This window comes from Heterodontus francisci, chromosome 26 (genome assembly GCF_036365525.1).
Source record: "Heterodontus francisci isolate sHetFra1 chromosome 26, sHetFra1.hap1, whole genome shotgun sequence".
NCBI classification, from domain to species: domain Eukaryota; kingdom Metazoa; phylum Chordata; class Chondrichthyes; order Heterodontiformes; family Heterodontidae; genus Heterodontus; species Heterodontus francisci.
Window position 1 is genome coordinate 43,274,834 of NC_090396.1, and position 27,315 is coordinate 43,302,148.

Consider the following 27,315-nt stretch of genomic DNA (forward strand, 5'->3'; position numbering starts at 1 on the left):
ATGGCTCCTCAGTGACGCTCAGTTTGGGTTCCACCAGGGCCACTCAGCTCCTGACCTCATTATAGCCTTGGTTCAAACATAGACAAAAGAGCTGAACTCAAGAGGTGAGGTGAGAGTGAATGCCCTTGATATCAAGGCAACATTTGACCGAGTATGGCATCAAGGAGCCCTTGCAAAACTGAGGTCAATGGGGATCAGGGGGAAAACCCTCCACTGGTTGGAGTCATACCTAGCGCAAAGGAAGATGGTTGAGGTTGTTGGAGGTCAATCATCTGAGCTCCAGGACATCACTGCAGGAGTACCTCGGGGTAGTGTCCTCGGCCTAAACATCTTCAGCTGCTTCATCAATGACCTTCCTTCAATCATAATGTCGCTGATGATTGCACAATGTTCAGCACCATTCGTGACTCCTCAGATACTGAAGCAGTCCGTGTAGAAATGCAGCAAGACCTGGACAATATCCAGGCTTGGGCTGATAAGTGGCAAGTAACATTCGTGCCACACAAGTGCCAGGCAATGACCATCTCCAACAAGAGAGAATCTAACCATCTCCCCTTGACATTCAATGGCGTTACCATCGCTGAATCCCCAACTATCAACATCCTAGGGGCTACCATTGACCAGAAACTGAACTGGAGTAGCCATATAAATACCGTGGCTACAAGAGCAGGTCAGAGGCTAGGGATCCTGTGGCGAATAACTCATCTCCTGATTCCCCAAAGCCCGTCCACCATCTACAAGGCACAAATCAGGAGTGTGATGGAATACTCTCCACTTACCTGGATGGGTGCAGCTCCAACAACACTCAAGAAGCTCAACACCATCCAGAACAAAGCATCCCACTTGACTGGCACCCCATCTACAAACATTCACTCCCTCCACCACCGACGCATTGTGGCAGCAGTGTGTACCATCTACAAGATGCACTGCAGCAACGCACCAAGGCTCATTAGACAGCACCTTCCAAACCCGCGATCTCTACCAACTAGAAGGACAAGGGCAGCAAATGCATGGGAACACCACCACCTGCAAGTTCCCCTCCAAGTCACACACCATCCTGACTTGGAACTATATCGCTGTTCCTTCACTGTCGCTGGGTCAAATTCTTGGAACTCCCTTCCTAACAGCACTCTGGGTGTACCTACCCCACATGGACTGCAGCGGTTTAAGAAGGCAGGTCACCACCACCTTCTCAAGGGCAATTAGGGATGGGCAATAAATACTGGCCTGGCCAACGATGCCCACATCCCATGAATGAATTTTTTAAAAACGTGTCCGTCCCATTTCCCGCATCTCTACCTTCACCCCTTCCCCTCCCACCCAAAACCGTAACAGGGTTCCCCTTGTCCTCACTTTCCACCCCACCAGCCTCCACATTCAGAGGATCATCCTCTGCCATTTCCGCCACCTCCAGCCTGATGCCACCACCAAACGCATCTTCCACTCCCCTCCCCTGTCAGCATTCTGAAGCGATCGTTCCCACCGCGACAGCCTGATCCACTTCTCCATTACTCTTGACACCTCGTCCCCTTCCCACAGCACCTTCCCATGCAATTGCAGGAGGTGTAATACCTGCCCTTTTATTTCCTCTCTCCTCACTATTCAAGGCCCCAAACACTACTTCCAGGTGAAGCAGCGATTTACTTGTACTTCTTCCAATTTAATGTACTGTATTCACTGCTCACAAATTGCTACATTGCGGGGACCAAACGCAGGTTGGGTAATCGCTTTGAGGAACACCTCTGCTCAGTCCAAAATCACGACCCAGAGCTTCCGGTTGTTTGCTATTTCAACACATCCCCCCGCTCTCGTGCCAACATTTCTGTCTTTGGCCTGCTCCAGTGAACATCAACGCAAGCTCGAGGAGCAGCACCTGATCTTTTGATTAGGCACTCTACAGCCATACAGACTGAAGTTTAATAACTTCATAGCATGATTGGCCTTTTATTTAAATGTTTTATTTTTTTAACCATGTGCCTGCTTTTCATGTAGTCAGAGCTGCTCATTATTCTGCTATTAACATTCCCTCTGGACTAATGCTTTGTCTTTCACCACAAGCATTAACACACGCTTTGCCTTTGTCCCAGGACAGCTTTGTTATTTAATCTCTCCTGCCCTATCAAACACCTTCCCCTTTGTTCTCTCCCCCACCCACCTCCCCTTCACTTGTAAAACCTAATTCTTTCCTAACCTTTCCAGTTCTGATAAAAGGAAGGTAGCAGCTGGTAATTAGAGCACGATTCTCAAATATTGGGTCCAGTGGTCATGAGGATCAAAATCCTCAGGAACAGAGGCAGAGCACTGGACATGAGGAGGGCAGAGGAGAGGGACAAGGGGCAGGAAGGCAATGGAGACAGTACTCTCGTCATAGGATCTACTGCCAAAAACAGAGCTACCTGTCGCAGAAACGGAACCGCAGGAGACTGCACTTATCCAGGCAGATGGTCACAGAGATTTGTGCCCTCATTGCAAAAGGCCCCGCAGCACTGCTCACCATACCCTTCCAGTAGTCATCAAAGTCACTGTGGCCTTGAATTTCTTCGCCTCGGGCTCCTTCCAAGGATCAGCTGTGGACCTTGGTGGCATCTTGGAAACAACTGCACACCACTGCACCTTGCAGGTCAGTGATACCCTATTTGCAAGAGCTGGCAATACATTCAATTTCAGACAGATGGGGCCTCGCAGGCACACAGGGCACAGGGCTTCGCCTCCATTGCGGGATTCCCGGAAGTGCAGGACATCATCAATTGCACCCATATGACCATCAAGGCACTGGCTGACAGGCCAGTGAGATTCATCAACAGGAAGGGCTTCCACTCCACTCAGCTGGTCACAAGGGCCACCATCGAGCAGGTCATCGGGCTTCTGAAGATGTGGTTCCGGTGCCTAGACCAGTCGGGTGGCACACTGCAGTGCACTCCTGAAAGGGTCTCGCATTCTGCTGCACTCTCCATAACATGGCCCTCCAGACAGGTGTGGACCTTGAAGAAGGTGAGACACTGGACTGACACAACTCATCAGAGGAAAAGGAAGAGCAGGACTATGAGGAATATGCAGAATTCAGAGGTTCCCCGGTTATAGGGTGGTGACCGTGTCTGGCACAGGACTCGATGGTCTTGTCAGGATGCCATTAATGTCAGGGATGATCTGATTCAGGCACGTTTCAGCTTAGCCCTTCTAACCCATGAGGACAGCATGGTCTGGAACTCACTTTGAGCTGCCTGTGCGAGCACTTCCATTGAAGATGTAGCCTTGAATAGATTTACTGTTAGCGCCAATGAATGGTCTACATCTGTCCATAGGTTTCACTACCTCCTTTAAGGACTCTTGCTTCCCTTCACCAGCTCTTCCCTCTTTTCCAATCTCACCATTAAAGAATGGAAGCTCACACATCTGGTGCCATGTGTCAATATTTACATTTTGTTCAAAAAGTGAAAAAATTCACATTGTGAGCCACTCAGTGCTCTGCCCGAAATGGTGGCCTCCACTCTTGGCTACTCCTGCGCGGTGCCCCCCTGGTGGCCTCGGATGAGGTGGAGGCAGCCTGCTTCCTTATCTCTGCTTGTGGCTGAGATGCACATGGGGGTCATCCTCGTCATGGAGGTGCCAATAGGGGCACATCCAGAGGCTGCTCCACTGGCATCAATGCAGGGCAGCCTCAGTCACTGGGCTGTACTGTATAGATGGTCCCTCAGTCAGAGAGGCAAAAGAGGCCGATGATGATGATGGTGCCCCATGAAGGGGTGGCACCCTCATCCTCCTCAGTGACTGCCTCAGCCCTAGAATGGCACTCTGGATGGCTGGAGGGAGCAGAAGTTGCAGCGCAACTGGCATCCACTCCAAACATCTCTGTGCCAGCAGCACTCCTGACCGACGCATGCTACAGAGTGTAGCATGTATCCTGTGCATGTAATATGTGCTGCTCCTCTATCCATTCGGAGTGCTGCCGCATATGACTCTCCATGAGGTTGGCCACTCTCTCAGTGGAGGAGCTCATGCATTCAAAGCCCTGAGCCACTTTCCCTTGGATCCCATGGGCTTTTGTTTTTCTAATCAGTCTGCCATGTGGGACCTTGTCAAAAGACTTGCTAAAATCCATTTAGACTACATCAAACATGCTTCTTTCATCAACCCTCCTTGCTACTTCCTCAAAAAATTCAAACATGTAAGTCAGGCACAAGCTTCTGTTAACAAATCCACACTGACTGTCCATAATTAATCCGTGCCTTTCTAAATGGTGATTAATATTGTGCCTCCATATTTTTCCAATAATTTAGCTAGCACCATTGTTAGGCTGATTGGCCTCTAAATACTGAGCCTATCTCTTTCTCCCTTTTTAAACAACAGTATAACATTAGCAATCTTCCTGTTTTCTGGCACCACACCTGTAGCCAGACAGGATTGGAAAATGAGCCTCTGCTGTGTCCTCCTTTGCTTCTCTTAGCAGCCTGGGATACATTTCATCTGGGCCTGGTAATTTATTCACTTTCAGATATGCTAAATCCCTTAATATTTCTTCTCTCTCTATGTTTATTCTATCCAATAGATCACACTCCTCCTCATTAACTACAATGTCTGCATTGCCCCCACTTTGTGAAGACAGATGCAAAGTATTCATTAGGAACCATAACCACACCTTCAACCTCCACACAACAGTTACCTTTTTTAGTTTCTAATCGGCCCTACTCTTTCCTTAGTTATCCTTTTTCTCTATATACTTATAAAGCATCTTTGGGTTTTCCTTGATTTACCTGCCAACATTTTTCCATGCCCTCTTTTTACTTTCCTAATTTCCTTTTTAATTTCGCCTCAGTACTCCTTTAGGTTTTCTGTCATATTGAGCTCATGGTATCTGACCTAAGCGTCCCTTTTTTTGCTTTATCTTACCCTGTCTGCACCTTGGCATCCAAGAGGCTCTAGATTTGGGAGTCCTGCCCTTTTTCTTTGTGGGAAGACATTTGTTCTGAACCGTCATTATCTCCTCCTTGAATGACTCCCACTGCTTTGCTACTGATTTCCATCCAAGTAGCTATTTCCAGTCCACTTTTTCAAAATCACATCTCAGCTTAGTAAAATTGTCTTTTCCCCATTATGAAAGCTTTTACTCCTGGTCTACCATTGTCCTTTTCCATAACTATGCTAAATCTAACTGAATTATAGTCACGACCACTAAAATGCTGTCCTGCTGGTACCCCTTCCACCTTTCCAGCTTCATTCCCTAAACTAAATCCAGAACTGCCCCCTCCTGTTGGGATTGCTATGTATTGGCTAAAAATATTCTCTGGAATGCATTTTGAGAATTTGTTGCCCAGTGTGCCATTTACACTGATTCTATCCCAGTTAATATGAGGGTAGTTGAAGTCCCTTGCTATTGCTGGTCTATTGTTTTTGTCCTTTTCAGAAATTTGCCTACATATTTGCTCTTCTACCGCCCTTCGACCATTTGGGGGTATGTAGTACACTCCAAGCAGTGTGATTGCCCATTTTTTTGTTCTTCAGTTCATAATGATCCTTCCAACATATCATCCCTCCTCATTGCGGTAATTGTTTCCTTAACCACCATTGTGCTGCCTCTTTTTTATTCCTTCTCTATCCTGTCTGAATACCCTGTAACCAGGAATGTTGAGCTGCCATTCTTGTCTTTCTTTATGCCATATTTCAGCCATGTACTATGCTTACATTCCAAAGCACTGGTTATTGACCTTACCTGAGTAATGAATGTTTGAGGTCAAGCACAAAGCATAGAAAGCGTCCCTTTCAGTAAACCATGATTGTGGAAGAGGATTGATGCACTGAGACTATATCTAACATAGGCTGCAGCTAAATTTTACGACCAGTCTGACACTTTTAGCTGTTGTCAACACTTAAATTGTATTGCGGGCTGTCATTTAATGTAAATGGCACTCTGCATACCTCTTTATATGCATGCACAGAGCTCTACTCCCTCAGCAACTGAGAAAATAGACATCATGAGCACCTTTTAAGCCGAGCTTCATCAACAGGAAAGTCATACTCAAGGGGTGCTGATTGTGAGTGGTGTGAAGTATAATATGTAAGTGCTATCTCTAATAGTACACAATGATAATTATGACAATCTCACTGAAAGGTTTGTTTTAATTCCCTTCCTGCAAAACTCACATTTTACTTCAAAGAACATTTTAGTTGCAAACTTATTTAGATGTAGCATTTAACATTTCATTGTTGGAACATTGGGCTAACATACTGTCATTTCTGGTCTCCAAATTGAGCTCAAACCTAACCCAGATTGACAGTGATGAAAGTCTTCCCTTTCTGTCAAGTTAGTGGTCCAATATGCTTGGTTAATCTCAACTCAATGTCTAGAGCACTATGAATCCACAACCCAAAGTTACCCATAATTTTGAACAAAATTGGCAACCTTAAGGTACATTTTCACTACAAGTGTAGTCTCCGTGCAAAATTGCTTTGTTTCACTGCAGAGTCAGGTTAGATTTTAATTCTTCATTTATACTGCTCAAGTTTCGTCCTAGTGCACAGCTAAAAAAGAAACTTTGCACTGATGCCAAGCTTGTAGTGTAAATACACCCAAAATCAACTGTGACTCAAAAGTGGCTGATCCAGCGAAATGAAAAACAATCATATTGGGAGGATGAGAGGGTGTTCTGACATATTGGCCTGGATTTTGTTGTAGTAATGGCAATGAAACTGTCGGCATTCATCGCCGTTCTCCCTCTGACAGCAATTTCTGGAGTCTGCATACGTGCAGTTAAACACAGAAATCCAGAAGTTGCTGTCAGTGATTTTATGCTTCCCCTTAGAATGAGCTGTTGAAGTCCCACCCAGAATGCAATCAGTTCAAAATCACTGAACCGATGAGAACTTGCACTTTTATACCATTAGTTTCGCAGCAAAGACCTTTGAAAAGTTATACCTTATTGAATGAGGTGTAACTCGGTTTTTAGCAGTGTACTAAATTCACAATTACTGCTGAACAGCCTCACTGGCCCTGAAAAACTAATTTTACATTTATGGAATTTCAATTTCTCCATTATGATAAAAATGCATATAGTTTAACATAATTTTTTAAGTATATTTGTGATATTTCAGTGTTTAACTTAATCCCATGTGTTTGTTCCAATTATTTATTTTGGTCTCTGCAAAATTTTAATTAGAGTGAAAACTTCAGTGCATTTTATTTCCTGGTTTGCTGCTGTGTAAATACTTCACTGTCATTGGCTGTTGACTTTGCTTGATAACATCATTGCTGTTGGATGCCAGATTCAAGCTGACATCAGGAAAGGGCAAATCCACACCACAAAGATCGCTAGATCGTTGACGACATCTTACTTCGAGGTCAGCAGCGTGTGCCTTCATTTCATTGCTGACCATGAAATCCGATCCATGAAATTTAGAGGGCAGAGGACAGAAAAGGTTTAGTCTGCATCTGTGCATGAAATGCAAGATCTGGGAGTAATTCAGGACGACATAGTGTAAAAAAAGAGAAGATGGGCTGGATTTTAAAGCCCTTCTGCCGTTGGGAACATTGGCCGGGGGAATCTGAAGATTGGTGTGGTGGAAGCCACTACCGACCCTGACAGCGACAGGCCCCTTGCCGATCTCGGCAGCGGCGGCAAGGCCTCATGGCAGCCGCCCCGCCACTCGTTGACAGGATCCCCATTTAAATATGTAAACTAATTTACATCACTGATTTAATGACTGTCCCGTCGCCACCTTAATCGCCGCACCGACCTTCATTCGGGTGGCCGACAATGCCGCGCCTTCGAATTCCTATTTGGGGAAGCGTGGCGCGACCACTGTGGGAAGGGGGGAGGAGGAATTTTTTCCCTGTGCGAGATGGGGGGAGAGCTGGGTTAAAACCCTGCGGTTGGTCGGGGGAGGGTGATGGTGTGAGAAACGTAGCCCACTTGATAATAATTTACACCAAGTCAAACTCTGAAGAAGTAAGTTTATTTAACGTTCTTGCAAGATCGGGTGTCCTACAAGCAGGCACACCCATCAACATATTCAGTTCATGTTTATACAATACAAATCCACTTGTCCACGCCTTTATTTTACATTATTGGTTATAACGTATTATGACACTAACCTATCCTATGGTTGCTACAGTCTCCTCCTCTGTTTACTTCTCCCCCTACTCTAACTTTCTAGCCCCTAACTCTTGTTTTTGTTTTACCTTATTTGGCTCTCCATTGTGTGTGTTTTAACTTGCAGCTGTCAGTTACTCATTCACTACATCCTTTGTTCTAACTCTTGCTGTTTTTCTTTTCTCTGCATAAGCACAATTTTTAACTGCCGTACTGTCTCAAGGTCTTTACTCACATCCCCTTATCAGTTCCCTTGTTCAGTGATTTCATTATGTTGTGTAGAAATGACTTCTTGGTAATTTTCCACAAGCTGTAGAAACAACATTTCAGTATTTTTTATTCTCACAATGGGAAGGGGTAAAGGGGAAAGATGCTGAACTTTGGGGAGTGGGGGAAGGTCAAATTTTTAATATCTGTATTCCGGGAGGGAAAAGGGCAGGAATGTTGTGATTTACTATTGCGGTTTGGGAGAGTGCATGTTAAATTTACTTTATTTCGTTTTAGGAAACTTAAACGTACCCATCCCATTAAATTTTAAAAGTACATTGAGGGCTGTCAGCCCTTTAAAAACGTCGCCAGCGCCTGTGCATTGGCGCCGAACGCTGTTGCCTATGGCGGCTCGCCTGCCCCCTCCACTTCATCATGGGGGGCGGGCGCCGTGGCCATGCAAATGAGACGCGCATTTGAAATCGCGGTAGCTCCATGACGCGGCGCCCGTGTGGGCGGGCCGAATTATTTTACGTCCGCCACCTACTTTGGCGGCCGACTCTTATATTGCAGCCCAATTTCTCATCTCTATTTTAATGAATAAAAATGAACTCACAAAGTATAAACATAATGTGAAAACAATGTTTGATAGTGTAATGTAGAGTTTCCAATGCCATAAGATTTGGATTTCAAGGGTTATTTGTGAGTGTTTCTCTTCTCCTAATGAACAGCAAAATACTTCAATAACCATAGCTTCAAATTAAGTCATAACTAGGAGGTAGTCACTTTTGTATCCATCGAGACAAGTAAAAATAAAATCCATTTAAAGTGTTGTTTAATAAAGAATAAAAATGAGTTCTATTTTGCAGAATAAAACTGCAAATATTACAAATAATAATTATATGTAATAATCTATAATAATTATCTATAATAATTAAAGACAATTGAGCTTGGTTGTTAAAGCTATCATACAAATCCTTGTTGCGTAGTCCATAAATTCAAGAAAATCATAGCCAATTAGGATTTTATTTTTCAAGACCCAGATTTAACTGTTAAATTGCAATTGCTCAATAATAATTTTAAATATGTTCTTTATAATTATCTGTTTAAAATATATAGATTGATTCATAAGCATATCTGAAACAAGTAGCCTTAATAAGTAATATGTTAATTAGCCTGCTTTATCATTCTGCCCATGCAGGGCTCTGATGAAACCACTGTTCCACAATTATTTAGATTTTCGTGTTTCTTTATTATGTATCTTATAAACTTTGAACCGACAGATACTTGTTTCATAGTAAATCCAAAGTCAGTGCATGAAAGTTTAAAGAGCATTGTCACCTTTGTAAACGCCCTTCTTGGGTACCTTTACAGCTATTTTTTTTAAATGCACAATTTATATGCATAATTTATATCAAGGGTATATAATTCACATTGCCAATATCATTGTGACATTGTTATGCACCAATGATGGAAATAAAGCCCAGTTTTGTTGCCCCAAGAGAACAATTATTCCCTCCTCTCCTATTGTCAAGCATACAATCCACAACAGAGTCTTGTTTGATGGCGACTTTCATGAATATTCCATTATGCTACATTTATTGGCTCCTGATCAAGCAACACCACGATTTTAAAATTCTCATCCTTGTTTTCAAATCGCTCCATGACCTTACCCCTCCCTATCTTTGTAACCTCCTCCAGCCCTACAAACCCCCTAGATTCTGCCAATTCTGGCCTCTTCACCATTCCTGATTTTAATTGCTTCATTATTAGCACTGTGCCTTCAGCTGCCCAGACCCTAAGCTCTGGAACTCCCTCACTCAACCTCTCCACCTCTCTTTCCTTCTTTAAGCCACTCCGTAGAACCTACCTCTTTGACCAAACTTTTGGCCAACTGCCCTAATATCACCTTACGTGGTTCAGAGTCAGATTTTGCTTTATAACGATCCTGTAAAACACCTTAGGACATGTTATTATGTTAAAGGTACTATATAAATGCAATTTGTTGCTGTCATTGTTTGATGAACCATGAGAGGTGTTTGCAGTTCCTGATGTTGATGTCCTGATTTCAATTATACACTCAGTGAACAGAATTTTGTGTGGCTGTTTGAAGCAGGAATGGTGGCATGGGGGGACGGAGAATCATGTCGGAAGCAGCTGGTCGGAAATCCGGCGTTGTAACGTTGGTTCCAGATTTAATCAGCGGTGGGAAAGCACCAAGGCAGAATAGACGCCGCGACGCTATGCGAATGTATTTAAAATTGCCGAGAAGTTAATTTCAATGCATTTACATCTAATCCATACTGATTTAATCGGGGGCTTGGGATCAAGTGGACAGTAGGTGGCACTCATGGACCTTCAGGTTCACGACTGTTAAAAGCTGGCAACACCAAGGCGAGGCTTCAGTGCCATGACAGGGAGGCAGCCATTACCAGCACGACATAAGGGAAGAGGAGGGTGTGGAGGCCATTTCTGGACAGAATTGCTGTGCACTTTATAAGGAGCAGGGGGGGTTGGGGTCTCAGGGGCTCTGCAAGGGGTGTCGGGACCTCAGGTGCTCTGCAAGGGGGGTGGTTGGGTTTGGGTGGCTGTATCAGGTGAACAAACTGTTGGATAAGTTGTGTGTTTGCCAATACTGCTGGATGAGAAGGTTGGCCATCAGCAAGGGTGGGCACTGAGGGCCATCAGGGATTCTGCTGGGAGGCCTAACAAGTGCCCGGTTGCCAAGGCAGGATTGTCTCTGCATCAACAGCGCTCTGTAGGCCTACTGGTCTCCCTGCATGGGTCGCATTCACCCTGTCTTTTTGGACCTCTGTGGCATGATGTGGTGCCTCCAACGGAGGGAAGGCCAAGAGGCAGCTGCGCCTGCCCGTGAAGCTCCAAAACAAGAGCAGCAGCAGCCGGCCATGCCAAGAAGGGCCCACGTGCATCAGAGAATGTACCAAACTCGAATCAGCTACTTGCAAATGTCTGAGCGGCATTGTCGGCGCAAACTGCGCCTCTCCAGGGAAGCTGTCCCTGACTTATGCACCCTGTTGCAGGACAAGTTGCGGCATATAGGATTCAGGGTCACCCTATGCCAGTGGCCATGAAGATCACATTGGCTCTAAACTTTTATGTGTCTGGATCATTCCAATGATCCACCAGGGACGTGTGTGGTGTCTCATAGGATTTCACAGAATTTAGTTTCAATCCAATGTGTAGCACCCCCTAGGCTTAGCTGGTTTCTCTACTCAGAAGAGGCTCACCATCCTCCTCAATCATTATGAATTCTGCCTTCACAATCTTATCTCCTGCTCTTACACTTGCTGTGAAACATCCAACAGTTTGAAGTAGGGTTTTGAATGTGTAAGGTTAAAGCTTCTGGACACATTTTTGCGATGTGCAGCTGATTCTCTTTGTCTTCAGTTTCTCCCACAGTGCTCTGCTGATGACATTACTGTCACTTCCTGAATCTACAATAATGGTCACTTCAACACTCCCAACAATCACTGGAACTTTCTCATGGTTGCTTCCATTCACAGAAAACATGTATCCACAATTGCTATTCATGTCCTCACTCACTGCGTCGTCTTCAACTTGTCTCACAGTTGCAATACTTTCATCTCTCTTTCCTTTACATTGTTTGCCAGGCTTGCCATTCTGTTCAACTTTGCTTCTGCACTTCTTGGCAATCTGGTCTCTGCCCCTACATTTTCTACATATCTTTTCCTTGGCAGGACAGCAATCATCTCTTCCATAGTGCCCCAAGTTACCACATCTGAAACACTCTCTCTGACTTTTGCTGTTTACATTTACGTGTACCTGGATTCTGTTGTGTCATTTGATTAACCTCAGGTTTTGTTGTGCCGTTGGCGGAAATGGGACCAATGCAGCTGCTATTTTCAAAGTGTCATCCAACATTAAGTCATCTCCTCTTTCCAGCAACATGCGTCTCATGTACCATTGGGATGGTGTACACCTGAACTGTACTGGGGCTGGTGTTGTAGTGAGCTGCATAACTAGGGAAGTAGAGAGGGTTTTAATCTGAATAGTGGGGGCAAGGGATCAAATTTGGGAAGATATGGTAAATCAAGGAGTAGAGACAAGGCAAGAGAGAAAGGTATTTATATAGGAAATGATAAACAGACTGTGACAAGAAGGGATGGAGTGTACAAATCTAAGAGTAAATCAACAGATAAGGCTAGAGGTTACAAAAATAATAAAAGGACAAACTAAAGGCTCTGTATCTGAATGCACGTGGCATTCAATGCAAAACAGATGAACTGAGAGTGCCAATAGAAATAAATAAGTACAATCTGTTAGCCATTACAGAGACATGGCTGCAGGACGACATAGATTGGGACCTGAATATTGAAGAGTACATGGCATTTAGGAAGGACAGGAAGCTAGGAAAAAGTGGAGGGGTAGCTCTGTTAATTAATGATGGTATTAGCGCAATAGAGGGGGATGAGCTAAGTTCAGGAGACCAGGATGTAGAAGCAGTTTAGGTAGAGATAAGAAATCATAAAGGCAAGAAGTCACTTGTGGGAGTGGTGTCCAGGCCACCTAACGTTAACCACACTGTAGGACACATAGAATGTTTTGGGGATAATTTCATGGAACAATACATTCTGGAGCCAACCAGAGAGCAGGCTTTACTAGACCTGGTTATAAAAGCAAAATACTGCAGATGCTGGAAATCTGAAATAAAAACAAGAAATGCTGGAACTACTCAACAGGTCTGGAAGCATCTGTGGAGAGAGAAGCAGAGTTAATGTTTCAGGTCAGTGACCCTTCATCAGAACTGGCAAAGGTTAGAAATACAATAGGTTTTAAGCAAGGGATGGAGCAAGAGATAACAAAAGTGAAGGTATTGATGGGACATGGGTCACAGAGAATAGCTGACCAGAAGATCATGGAGCAAAGTCAAACAGTATGTTAATGGTGTGTTGAAAGACAAAGCGTTAGTGCAGATAGGGTGCTATTGGACAGAAAAATGAACAGCCCTGGCCCAAACCAAAAATTAAAAAAAAAAATGGGCAGGCACATGTTTAAAACAATGAATGATAAAACAAACATAAAAGAAAATAAAAAGAAAAAAGAAAAAAATAACTGAAAATAAAAAGGGGGGCCCGTCATGCTCTGAAATTATTGAACTCAATGTTCAGTCCAGCAGGCTGTGACATGCCTAATCGGTAAAAGAGATACTGTTCCTCGAGCTTGCGTTGATGTTCACTGGAACAATGCAGCGAGCCCAGGACAGATATGTGGGCATGAGAGTGGGTGGGGGGGTGGGGGGGGGGGGGGGGAGGGAGGGGGCTGGGGTGGGGGCGGTGGTGTTGTTGAAATGGCAAGCAACCGGAAGCTTGGGGTCATGCTTTCGGACTGAGTGGAGGTGTTCCGCAAAGCAGTCACCCAATCTGCATTTGGTCTCCCCAGTGTAGAGGAGACCACATTGTGAGCAGCGAATACAGTATACTAAATTGAAAGAAATACGTAAATCCCACCCCACCAGCTTCCACATCCAAAGGATCATCCTCCGCCATTTCCGCACCTCCAGCGTGATGCCACTACCAAACGTATCTTCCCCTCCTCTCCCCTGTCAGCATTCCGAAGTGATCATTCCCTCCGTGACACCCTGGTCTATTCCTCCATTTCCCCCAACACCTCGTCCCCTTCCCACGGCACCTTGCCATGCAATCGCAGAAGGCGTAATACCTGCCCATTTACCTCCTCTCTCCTCACTACCCGAGGCCCCAAACACTTCTTTTAGATGAAGCAGCGATTTACTTGTACTTCTTTCAATCTAGTATACTGTATTCGCTGCTGACAATGTGGTCTCCTCTACATTGGGGAGACCAAACGCAGATTGGGTGACCGCTTTGCGGAAAACTACCGCTCAGTCCGAAAGCATGACCCCGAGCTTCCGTTTGCTTGCCATTTCAACACACTCCGCTAATCTCGTGCTCACATCTCTGTCCTGGGATTGCTGCAGTGTTCCAGTAAACATCAACACAAGCTCGAGGAACAGCATCTCATTTATTGATTAGGCACGCTACAGCCTGCCGGACTGAACATTGAGTTCAATAATTTCAGAGCATGACGGGCCCCCCTTTTTATTCAGTTATTTTTTTCTTTTTTCTTTTTATTTTAGTTTGTTTTATCATTCATTGTTTTAACCATGTGCCTGCCCACTGTTTTTTTCATGTTTGTGCTTTGGACCACGGCTGTTCATTTTTCTGTCCATTAACACTCTCTCTTTGTCTTTCAACACACCATTAACATACTGTTTGCCTTTGCTCCATGACCTTCTGGTCAGTTATTCTCTGTGACCTTATCCTATAAAAACCTTCACTTTTGTTATCTCTTGCCCCTCCCCCGCTTTATTTGCTTAAAACCTATTACATTTCTAACCTTTGCCAATTCTGATGAAGTTTCACTGACCTGAAATGTTAACACTGCTTCTCTCTCCACAGATGCTTCCAGACCTTCTGAGTATTGCCAGCATTTTTTGTTTTTATACTAGACCTGGTATTGTGCAATGAGATAGGATTAATTAATGACCTCATAGTTAAGGTGCCCTTAGGTAGCAACAATCATAATATGATTGAATTTTACATTCAGTTTGAGGGAGAGAAGAGTGGGTATGAATTATGAGGGCATGAAAGCAGAGTGAACTGGCAAATTAGGTTAAGGGATAGGTCAATAGAGATGCAGTGACAGACATTTGAAGGGATATTTCAGAATACACAGAATAGATACATTTCAACGAGAAAGAAAAATTCCAAGGGTGGGTGGGACCTGCCATCCATGGTTAACTAAAATAGTTAAAGATAGTGTCAAATTTAAACAAAATGCCTAGAATTGTGCAAAGATGGGGGGCAAGTCAGAAGATTGGACAGAATGTAAAAAACAGCAAAGAATGACTAACAGATTGATAAGGAAGGTAAAATTAGAGTACGAGAGAAAGCTAGCTACAAATATAAAGACAGATAGTAATAGTTTCTATAGATATTTGAAAAAGAAGAGTTAACAAAGGGGAGGAGGTGGCGTCATGGTAATGTCACTGGAATAGTAATCCAGAGGCCCAGGCTAATACTCTGGGGACATGGGTTTGAATCCCACCTAGGCAGATGGTGAAATTTGAATTCAATTAATAAATCGGGAATTAAAGCCATGAAACCATTATCGATTGTTGTAAAAACCCATCTGGTTTACTAATGTCCTTCAGGGAAGAAAATCTGCTGTCCTTACCTGGTCTGCTCTACATGTGACTCCAGACAAACAGCAATGTAGTTGATTCTTAAAATGCCCTCTGAAATGGTCTGGCAAGCCACTCAGTTCAAGGGCAATTAGTGATGGGCAATAAATGCTGAGATAGTTGGTGCATTAGTTTTAATTTTCCAAAATTCCCTTGATTCAGGGAAGCTTCGGTTTGATTGGAAAATAGCGAATGTAACTTCTTTATTCAAAAAGAGAGGGAGACAGAAAAGCAGGAAGCTACAGGCCAGTTAGCTTAACATGTGTCTTAGGGAAAATGTTAGAAGCTGTTATTAAAGCCGTTACAGCAGGGCATTTAGAAAAATTCAAAGTAATCAGGCAGAGTCAACATGGTTTTGTGAAAGGGAAATCATGTTTAACCAATTTATTGGAGTTCTTTGAGGGAGTTGCATGTGCTGTGGATAAAGGGGAACCAGTGGATGTATTGTACTTAGATTTCCAGAAGGCATTTGATAAGGTGCCACATCAAAGGTTATTGCAGAAAATAAAAGCTCATGGCGTAGGGAGGAACATATTGACATGGATAGAAGATTGGCTCGCTAACATGAAACAGAGAGTAGGCATAAATGGGTCATTTTCTGGTTGGCAAGATGTAACAATGGTGTGCCACAGGGATCTGTGCTGGGGCCACAACTTTTTACTATTTATATAAATGACTTTGATGAAGGGACCGAATGTGTGGTTGCTAAAGTTGCTGATGACACAAAGATAGGTAGGAAAGTAACTTGTGAAGAGGACATAAGGCTACAAAGGGATATAGATAGGTTAAGTGAGTGGGCGAGGACCTGGCAAATGGAGTATAATGTGGGAAAGTGGGAAATTGTCCACTTTGGCAGGAAGAATAAAAAGGAAGCATATTATCTAAATGATGGGAGATTGCAGAGCTCTGAGATGCAGAGGGATCTGGGTGTCCCAGTGCATGAATCGCAAAAGGTTAGTATGCAGGTGCAGCGCGTAATTAGGAAAGCTAATAGAATGTTATCATTTATCGCGAGGGGAATTGAATACAAAAGTAGGGAGGTTATGCTTCAGTTATGCAGGGCATTGGTGAGACCACATCTGGAGTACTATGACACTGGTCTCCTTATTTAAGGAAGGATGTAGATGCATTGGAGGAAGTACCGAGAAGGTTTATTAGACTAATACCTGGAATGGGTGGGCTGTCTTACGAGGAAAGGCCAGGCTTGTATCTGCTGGAATTTAGAAGAGTAAGGGGCAACTTGATTGAAACATATAAGAACCTAATGGGTCTTGACAGGGTGGATGTGGAAAGGATGTTTCCCCATGTGGGAGAATCTCGAACTAGGGGGTCACTGTTTAAAATTAAGGGGTCACCTATTTAAAACATAGATGAGGAGAAATTTTTTCTCTCAGAGGGTCATGAGTCTTTGGAATTCTCTTCCTCAAAAGCAAGTGGAAGCAGAGTCTTTGAATATTTTTAAGGCAGAGGTAGATAGATTCTTGATAAGCAAGGGGATGGATGGTTATTGGGGGTAGGTGGAAATGTGGAGTAATCAGTTTAGCCATGAACTTATTGAATTGCGGAGCAGGCTCGAAGGGCCGAGTGGCCTACTCCTGCTCCTAATTCATATGTTCGTATGTTCAACTTATCCGACTTGCAATGTTAGACCACCTGATTCATTGGGCTGAATTTTACGCCGCCCCAGCATGTCGGATGGTGGCATGGCGGTGGCGTAAAATTGAGCGGGAAGCTACGGGAGGCCTACCCGCTCCACTTCCGCCTCCAGCCAAGTTTACGGCGTCGGGTGGGGGGTGGAAAACAGCCCGCCCACCCGAGGCCAATCAAGGCCCTTAAGTGGCCACAGGTATTTTACTCATGGCAAGCGGGCGTGCTGGGGACGTGAAAGGCCATCCAGCGATAGCTGCCGGCCTTTTCGCGCCCCGGGGGGGGGGGCAGTGGGGGGGCATGGCAATCAGGCTCAGGGTGCCCAATTGAGGGCCGCTCACGCCTCTCAACCCACCCCCGGGACCCAGGACGCCCCCCCTCCTCCCAAACAACCACTCCAGCCTCACCAAGGAAGGACCAATTCCCCTGTTGAGGCAACCCCTACTTACTTTCCCTCCTGGATCCATGGCGCGGCTGGGCTGCAGTCCCAGCAGTGGCCACCGCTTCCAGTGGCGCTGCTGGGACTAAGCCGCTGTCCCGTTGATTGGCCGGCAGCTCACTGAGGCGGGACCTCCTCTCTCAAGTGGGTGGAAGTCCCACCTTGGGATAATTAAAGCCCGGGCAAAATGGCCACGTGATCACGGTAGGGTGGCCGCCCACTTGACAATGGAAACAGCACCCATTTCCAGGTCTACTGCCGAGACCTGCAGCAGGGTCACTAAATTCAGCTTGGTAAGTGGAAGCCAGGCACTTCCCACATGAAAAGGAAACTATAGGACCAATAGATCTATTTTCATAGGACCCCGTTTAACCAATAGGGAGGTTACTTTTATTTTGTGTAAATCTTTCATGCACAAAGAAGATTATGTCCGTGCAATCAGTGGGAATCATCGTCCTAACGAGCATTTCTTTATCTCAAGAGAACATGCCAACATTTACAAATAGATCTGATAGGTGGCTGAAGGAAAGGAACATAAAGGAATATGCAAACAAACCAGACACATGTGATTAAGACTACTACTTGTATTGATCATATCCTCTAACACAGGGTGGTTGGGCTGAATGGCCTGATGCTATGTGTAACTTGGATCTAGTATTACATAATTTCATAGTGGTTCTTGGCTGAGTACACATTTTTGTTTAATAGGGAGGTTTGAATGTTCATGTACAGTGTTAAATTCTCTCCAGCTTCAATTTGGCTCATATTTATTATAACAAGACACTTACTATTAGTATTCAGGCTACAACCAAATTATTTTAATCAGGATTACCACAAAACTTAGCTTCTCTCAGCAATCCTGTGCTTGCTAGTGAACTGAAACTTGACTTATCTGCAAGCTTTCTAGGGTATTGTTGAATCAGGGTGAATAATGAACCCATCTATTGTTGTGGTATGCATGCACTTCAATGAGCTAATAATGTAATCTATTGCAGCTCTATTATATATAAAGACAAAACGAACACTGTGGTTGTCTACCATTCCAGTAACTAAGAATAATAGTATGTTTTTATTTTGGAAGATGCACATTTATTACATTTGCTTTTAAGACAACATTATTTGTTTCTATTTTCTCTTGCCCTGCTGTGCTGGTATAGTGTTATATATGGATTTGCTTCTATGATTTGTCAGACTTTATTCTGCATTGCTACATAGTTGATGATAGGACTGTGTGCAATCTGCCTTTATATATGAGTTTTAGTTTAATTGTAATTCTATATTTATCACAGCCAATTATTTTCTCATTGTCACCGCTAAGACCAGTCACATGCAGACTAAGTTAGCGTTCCATCTCTTCTATTCATTTCACTATACACCAGATCTAGGAACCCCAGTGGGACAACTTAACCCTCATGTTCCTGCTCTCTTACTTCAGGGTACAAAATTATTACAATGTAGACAATCCATCCAGGGTATAAAATTACTGTCAAAACCTTTCCTTTATCCAGGACACACAATTACTCTGCAACAAGCAATCCATTCAGTTCATACAATTACTGTCTGGCCTTTACTGCATCCAGGGTGCAAGCAATTACTATTTGCAGCATGCAGCTTTCTTCCATCTGTACAGTTACAGCAATACAGTCATCAAATGCGATACATATTTTCCCAGTCATATCACAACACAGCATGACCTGTACAATACGAAGTCCTGCAATACAGATAGCACTACTGAATGTCTTTATTCATGCGATGGCAGCATTAACCCAAATACATCAGAACAATTAAATATAAGCTATGTTGTGCACAATGCTGAAACAAATTAGTAACACCGACAAGCCTGTCTGGACTTTTGGATATTTTTGCTTCCAGAAATGTAAAGAAACAACAGTTGAGCTCAATTACAGAGATCTTAATGGGATCCGAAACATATTGTGGTGTTCAGTTAGATTCAATAGTGGAGAGAAATGTATGAATAAATAACTAGCATATTTAATAAGAAAAATGGAAAACCACAAAGTAAATAACCAAATCTTTGTTGTATAATTAAATAACAGCAATCAATTGTGCATCTTCTCATTAAATCTACTGGTAAGTTTAAAAAATGCAAACTTTCTTTGATCGTTTTGGAATCTTCCAGAGTGTCTTAAGCTTGCTATGATCATGTGCATGTATCCAGAACTGCGAAATTACAGCCTGCAATACCAGCGTAGATGAGACTTTTAATTTATTACAGTTTATTATTTTAGTACAGGGAATTCAAATAGCGTAATAGAAAATAATGAAATGTTTCTAAGATTAGAAATGCAAACAGAAAGTGAGGAAGAATGGATAATATGCAAAGCAAAAATTGGAAAAACAAGTTTCAAGGGATATTAGGAGATGCAGTAAGTAATTTTGGCAAGTAAATGATGATGCATAGTAAGCAAGGTATTAAAGGATAAATGCAATTCCTTCGAGTTAAGAGAATGGAAAGGACATCAATATGGTGCAAAGTGGTACTCTTTTTGACTCTAGGAAAACAAAACCTGAAGCAGTTTCCGGGAAAATGAAACTTACAGCATAACCTATTCCTTTACCTATGTATTATAAGCATATTTCTAATTTCTATTGTTATATGTTTTGCATTATAAACATGATAATTTGTCCTTACTTGCACCTGGACTGATTAGAAGGTGCATTTATGTGCATGAAAAAAGTATAGATTAATAATAAAAAAGTTATTCAAAAACTAGTGCTCTTGAACATTTATAAGATGAAATAAAAAGGTGGGATGTATCTGAAAACAGGGAAAGAAATAAGGCAGAGAAACCATTAGAATGAAAAGAATAATAAAAGGCCATTGAGACTATTCAAATACACTGCTTCTAAGACTACAAAATTACCTTGTCATAGACGGTACTTAATACATTTAATTTCCTAAAAAATATGCTTTGCATAAATGCTCCATAATCCCCAAAGGTTATCATGAAAAATCCAGAATTTTCATCCATCCTCAAGTTGGAGATGCCTTCTGATGAGTTTTGAACCTTTACAAAAACAATGAGGCTACAGTAACCAGGCAGTCATTGTGGAGGGCGATCTGTGGCCGCAGCTGTGACTCAATGGCAATTGCAGCTGCAGGGAGGTAAATTGCATGATGGAGCTCTGAATCTTCCAGTCTGCCGCCAGGAGGCCGCCTCCATTCATCAGCCGGGTTTCAGCCTCAGCAGGAGGTCCGCATGACAACTGGAGTCGGCATCAGGAGAGTGGCCTTAATAGGCCCTTTAAATGGCTTAATTGGCTACCCATCACATGCAAGCCAATAGCCGTCAACCCCCACCCCCTCCACTCTGAACCAGCCTCTTCCAAAATGGTCCGGAGGCGGGAACATGCTGGCGAACTCTCTGACACCAAATTGCCTGCTTGCCCGCCTCTGGTACCATCTCCTCAGCCCAAAGAACATTCAGCCCTTCCTTGATCAATCCTACTCACTTTCTTCCCTTTCAAGCAGCAGCATCAGAATTATTGTGTTCAATATCTGGGCTTCAGCCGTTTTGCAACTCACTAAATACAGGGGTAGTTACCAGAAGAGTGAATTTCCAAAACTTACTTCTGAGTATTATAGTTTGTTAACTTATCCTGCATGATTTTTTTAAAAATGAAACAATTCTAGTGCATTTAATACAAGTAAGGGCAATAATTTCGGTTGAAAACAAGTTTGTGAAAGACAAGACACAGATATCAAATTTACAGGAACAATTAAGATTGCCTAGTCCCATCTCCGTAACATTGCCTGCCTCAGCTCATCTGCTGCTGAAACCCTCATCCATGCCTTTGTCACCTCTAGACTTGACTATTCCAAAGCATCTCTAGCCAGCCTCCCACAGTCTACCCTCTGTAAACTTGACGCCATCCAAAACTCTGCCGACCGTGTCCTAACTCACATCAAGCCCCTTTCACCCATCACCCCTGTGCTACTGATCTACATTGGTTCCTGGTTAAGCTATACCATGATTTAAAAATTCTCATTCATTCTCTTGTTTTCACATCCTCCCTGGCCTCACCCCTCCCTATCTCCGTAATCTCCTCCAGCCCTATAACCCTCTGAGATATTTGTACTCCTCCAATTCTGGCCTCTTGAATATCCCCAATTTTAATCGCCTTGCCATTGGCAGCCATGCCTTAAGCTGCCAAGGCCCTAATCTCTGGAATTTCCTCCCTAAATCTCTTTGCCTGTCTTCCTCTATTTCCTTCTTGTAGTCAATTTACGCATAGCAAGCTCCCACAAACAGAAATGTGACATCAACAATATAGCGTGTTTGTTTATCTGTATTGCTATTACTCAAGATCAAATTTCATCTGAATCACAGATCCAATATCAATATAATTACAAAAGTAAAAGTATATTATTCAATGATAGTGTCAGCCATGACTCAGACGGTAGCATTTTCACCTCTGACTCAGAAGATTGTGGGTTCAAGTCCCACTCCAGGATTTGAGCACAGAAATCAAGGCTGACTCACCAGTACAGTACTGAAGGAGTGCTGCACTGTTAGAAGTGCTTTCTTTCGGGAGAGACACTAAACTGAGGCCATGTCTGCTCTCTCAGGGAAATGCAAAAGATCTCTTGGCACTACTTTGAAGAAGAGCAAGGGAGTTATGGCCAATGTTTATCCCTCAACCAATATCACAAAAGCACATTATATTGTCACTACCACATTTCTGTTTATGGGAGCTTGCTATGCACAGGTTGGTTGCCGCGTTTCTTACATTACAATCACGAGTACACTTTAAAAGTACTTCATTGGCTGTAAAGTGCTTTAGAACGTCCTGTAGACATTAAAGGCTCTACAAAATTGCAAGTCATTCTTTTTATAAAGTGAGTCAGGAAAGAGAGTTCTGTGCCATACTGTGAAACATTGAGTGTGATCACAGTGCATTGTCATTGCAAATTCAGACAAAATTTTGAGGTGCACAAGAAAAGCATTGGAATACAAGATCAATTAAGTGGTAAAATACTGCGATTGCTGGAAATCTGAAATAAAAACAAAAATTGTTGCAAGTACTCAGCAGGTCTGACAGCATCTGTGGAGACAGAAGTGGAGTTAACGTTTCAGGTCAGTGACCTTTCATCAGAACTGGCAAAGGTTAGAAATGTAATAGGTTTTAAGCAAATAAAGTGGGGGTGGGGCAAAAGAGAACAAAAGGGAAGGTGTTGATAGGACAAAGGGTCACAGAGAATAACTGACAAGGAGGTCATGGGGCAAAGGCAAAGAGTGTGTTAATGGTGCAGTGAAAGACAAAGCATTAGTGCAGAGAGGGTGTTAAATGACAGAATAATGAAAGACCCAGCCAAAAGCACAAACATGAAAAAAAACAGTGGGCAGGCACATGGTAAAGAAAAAATTGAATCAATAAAGTGGTGCTGCCACGATATAAAATATTTCTGAACATATTACTGTAGCCTGTTTTTGCCATGATACTTATGAAAAGTTAAAGAGGTATTAGAATTCAGAGGAAGATTTTCTGAGGTTTGAGATCATTGAACTACAGAGGCATTATGGAAATAAAATCTATTTTCTGGAAAAAAGATGAGGAACATGGCCCAAGATTTAGAAATATAATGGGAATTGATCGTGGATATTGTTATACTGGGCAGCCAGGGTAAGAGGGATGGAATTATCTCTTAACTACTATTTACAAGGTGCCCCCTCATTGGCTTTAGAATGGGAGTTGGAAGATTACTATGGCTTGGACTATGGCCTTTAAGATGCTTATGGTCGGAAGCCCTAGAAAATCGGGTCTGAGAGGGCCCTGCTGAAGACTGCAGCAATTGAGTGGTTGCTGGAGCATTCTGGTCCAACTGGCTTTCTGGCAACAGGATGTACATTGATGAGGGGTGGTAACAGTGAAAATGCGTTGTCATCTGAGAAAGTGACATATTCCACTCCTATTGAACAACTGCCTCTGCTATTGGGATTCAACCGGTCACTTCCACTGATCTGTCCTCCTTTCTAAATATCTATATACATAAAACTTACTTTCCCTTCTTAGCGGCTTACTCTACTTTAATTTTTCTCTGCCTCTGCCATATGGGTTTAAACTTTCCCCCCACAGTTCTAGTTAACCTCCACCATACAATATTGGACCCAATTCTGTTCGGGTACAGGCTGTCACTGCTCCAGAACTGGTCCTGTTGCCCCAGGACTCTAAATTCTTTCCTCACACACAGTGCCTCTCGCCATCCATTTATTCAGCCAATCTGGATGTATCTGAACTGGTAGCATGTGGTACTGATATTACTCCAAATATTTCTACATTTGAGGTTCTGTTGCTCAATTTACTTCCTCCTGGAACTCTCCAGGACTGAAAAATATTTTTCTTTTTGTTATTGGCCATGTTTTATGTTTTGTTTGACTTACTATTTTTTCAGTCAAATCATTTTTTAAATCAATTATTTTGATCATCCAAGAGCAAATTACAACTTTGGCTGTCCATGGACCAAATGATTTGCATATTTAAATCCAACCAAATAATTTTACATGGGAAATCTTTGGACAGCAGGCTAGAAATTTACACGCCTCTTTAAAGTTGATTTATTTTTGTCAAATTGCTGATCAAATCTATTTATGATGGTCATTGTCTCATACCAATTTGTATTGATTAATTCTCTTGCAATAAATTCAGCTGCCACTGAAGTTCAAAAATTTCTCACAGTGCTTAACTTTATTTGTTAAATGATACAGTTATTAATGCAATGGAATAAAAGTTGTAATATTCCCAGAAACATTTCAGCATTTTCAGCAATGTTAAACTGGCCAAAGTATCCTGTTACCCTGGTTTTAATGAAGAGGCATAGATGGTCTGGTGTTTTTTTTTTAATGAGGTAGTGAGCCACCTAATAAAATTTATTCTAAACAAAAATAGTTGCAGTGTTTATGATTTAGATGAAATGTTAATTTTAAATGGCCTTACTTCCAGCCATATCAATCATTCTCCCTCAAATGATCAACTAACATGTAAATGGTAGGTGTCAATGTTCAGTACATCATTTGTCAATGAAAATATTTTTGGAGAGTATTATTGTGTATTTAATTTAATGAAAATGTATTTGATTTCAGAATTCCAGCTCTGAGCTTTACGGAGATTTTGCTCGGAACAAGTTACCAAAGAGATTTTCCCTATCTGCCAATTTTTGATCAGTGCCACCATAACTTCAAATTAAGTTTACACACTCCCACACATTTTGCAGTATGCTTCTACATAATTTATTTTAAGTATATGGGCGGAAAGGGCTATCATCAGGGGGCATAATTTTAAGGTGATTGGAGGAAGGTTTCGGGGAGATGTCAGAGATAGGTTCTTTACACAGAGAGTGGTGGGTGTGTGGAATGCGCTGCCAGCGGTGGTAGTAGAAGCAGATACATTAGGGACATTTAAGCGACTCTTGGATAGGATGAAGGTAGAATGAAGGGTAGGTAGGTAGTTTGATCTTAGAGTAGGTTAAAGGTTCGGCACAACATCGTGGGCTGAAGGGCCTGTACTGTGCTGTACTGTTCTATGTTCTATATTTAAGCCTATAAATTACCATTGTTATGCTATTCAGAAGTTAATTGCGGGATAATAAAAGTTTTCAGTTAAATATTTCCCTGATGGTCCACATCCAATTTTGCTGTTTTCAGTCCATGGGAAAAATTGTGAACTGACTATCCCATACAGCTAATCAAAAGATGCAGTTCTCTAAGTCAGCTGTGAACTGCAACTAGGATCCCATTAAACAGTTGAAGTGGCAATGGGAAAGCCAAGCCTCCTGTGTACTCTTTAAAACTTGTAATAGAATTGGGCTGCAAGACAAAGTTATGTATCATGCAGTGCAAACACCTGGGGTTCTGGTTCAAGATGCCAGGGAGAGGCTCAATAATGATCTCAGAGGCCACTTGTGTCCTGTATCTATGCTATGCTTCTGTCCATGACTGGTGTAGGGTTTTATTAGCTGGGAATGACGAAGATAGCCTTGGTCTTGCAGAAGCCATCTTTCCACTCTACCTTCCTTTTCAAGTAAGACTGGTGCAAAATAAATGCATAGTGGCAGCTGCAGAAGAACAGGGCGTTGACCTGTATGATTCTGCTGTGGCGATAGCAGAATAGACAGGCATTCAGTGATGCATTTTCTTTAATGTAGGCCACAGCGTTATTGATGGGGTCTTAACATCTGCAAGGATACAATCAGTCGCAGATAGTGGAAAGTCAGCAGTGGAATGGAATTGTGCAGCCCTCTCACGCTGCTGCTGTTCAGTGCCAAGTGTTATAAAGATGCTGGCTCTCCTGAATAACGCCATCAGTCACTTCTTTGATGCATCTGTGGGCAGTGGGCTGGTTAAACTGCAGATGTCCTAAGTGTTAGCCAGGAAGGAGCTAGAAACATTAATATTGAGGTCCACTTTCAATTTGATTTGCAATGACAGTGAAACCCAGATTGCAAATGCTGCTATATTAGATGTCTCAGCTTGCTTACCGCCTCCTTAGGCCTTTGCTTCTGAGGCATTTCTTTTCAGTAAATCTAAGTATGTGTGTCCAGGGTAGTGCACCAAATGTCTTGTGTAATTTTAGCTATTGATAGTATATCTTTCATACCACCCTGCATGTCTGGTAGCCTGCTGTTATTCCTCTGCCTGAACTAAGTTTGGTGTCAGGAGAGCACTGAAAACAATACCCATTGGCCTGAGTATGTAGACATAATTCTGTCAAAATCAGTTGCTTCCTCATGAGTCACCTCATTACAACAGACACTGTCTCAGTGCATTTCGAATCTGACCAAAATAATTTGTTCCCCGCATTAACTGTCAAGCAAGCTAATATTAATAGGATTAACTTGCCAACGCTGTGCACTTCAGCACGTGGAATGCTCCTCTTGATGTCAGCAATATGGATCAGAGCAATGAGCAATCAGAAAATGTGTGCTGAGACACTTTTCCAAATAACATAATTCTTTGTGTCAACAGTAATTTACATCCTTTAATGTTGAGCGAGTGAATGCATTGGTTCTTGTTAAAGAACTTTCTGGTTATGGTGACTTACAAAGTCCTTAATCTTACGAAAGATTGTATTGATTAGGCTTTCCAATATACAAAAACAGTAGCGCTGCCGTGTCCTCAGGAAAACTGTTTTCAGACTGACATTTATGTCATTTTGTCTACATCTCATCATCTTTCACTTTTGTTTATTGGTCAGTGTTTGAGAAAACCACACAGCTGATTCATGGTCTAGCTGCTATATGAATCATTTCTGTGGTCTCGTCAAATACTGACGATCATTTCCTACTTACTTATCCTTCTTCTTCTTAGGCAGTCCCTCAGGAACGAGGATGACTTTCTTTTACTCCAGGGTTGTGGGTCCTTAGGAGACTGAATAGTCCAATTCTGGATCCGCACACTCTGCCACAGGTGGGGCAGGTGGTGTTTGGTGAGGCGAGTGAATGGGATGCTCGAATTTCCAAACGCCCCTGCCGCTATTTGCACTTGGTCACTGCCTGGACATGTCAACGTTGTTTGAACTGGCACCTTTGCAGATGCTTGTTCTCCATTTTGGGCGATCTCGGGCAAGAGATTCCCACAAATCAGTGGAGATGTCACATTTTTTCAGGGAGACTTTAAGGACATCCTTGTAGCGTTTCCTCGGCCCGTCTGGTAGCCTCTTGCCATGACAGAGCTCGG

The 27,315-nt window shown here is 42.8% G+C and overlaps 1 protein-coding gene across 2 annotated transcripts in view; it reads left to right on the plus strand.

Annotated features, from left to right (window-relative positions):
• The window catches only part of LOC137384291 (alpha-1,6-mannosylglycoprotein 6-beta-N-acetylglucosaminyltransferase B-like), a 994,997-nt gene that overhangs the window by 538,215 nt on the left and 429,467 nt on the right, over nt 1–27,315 (plus strand). The gene's annotated exons all lie outside the window — the stretch shown is intronic.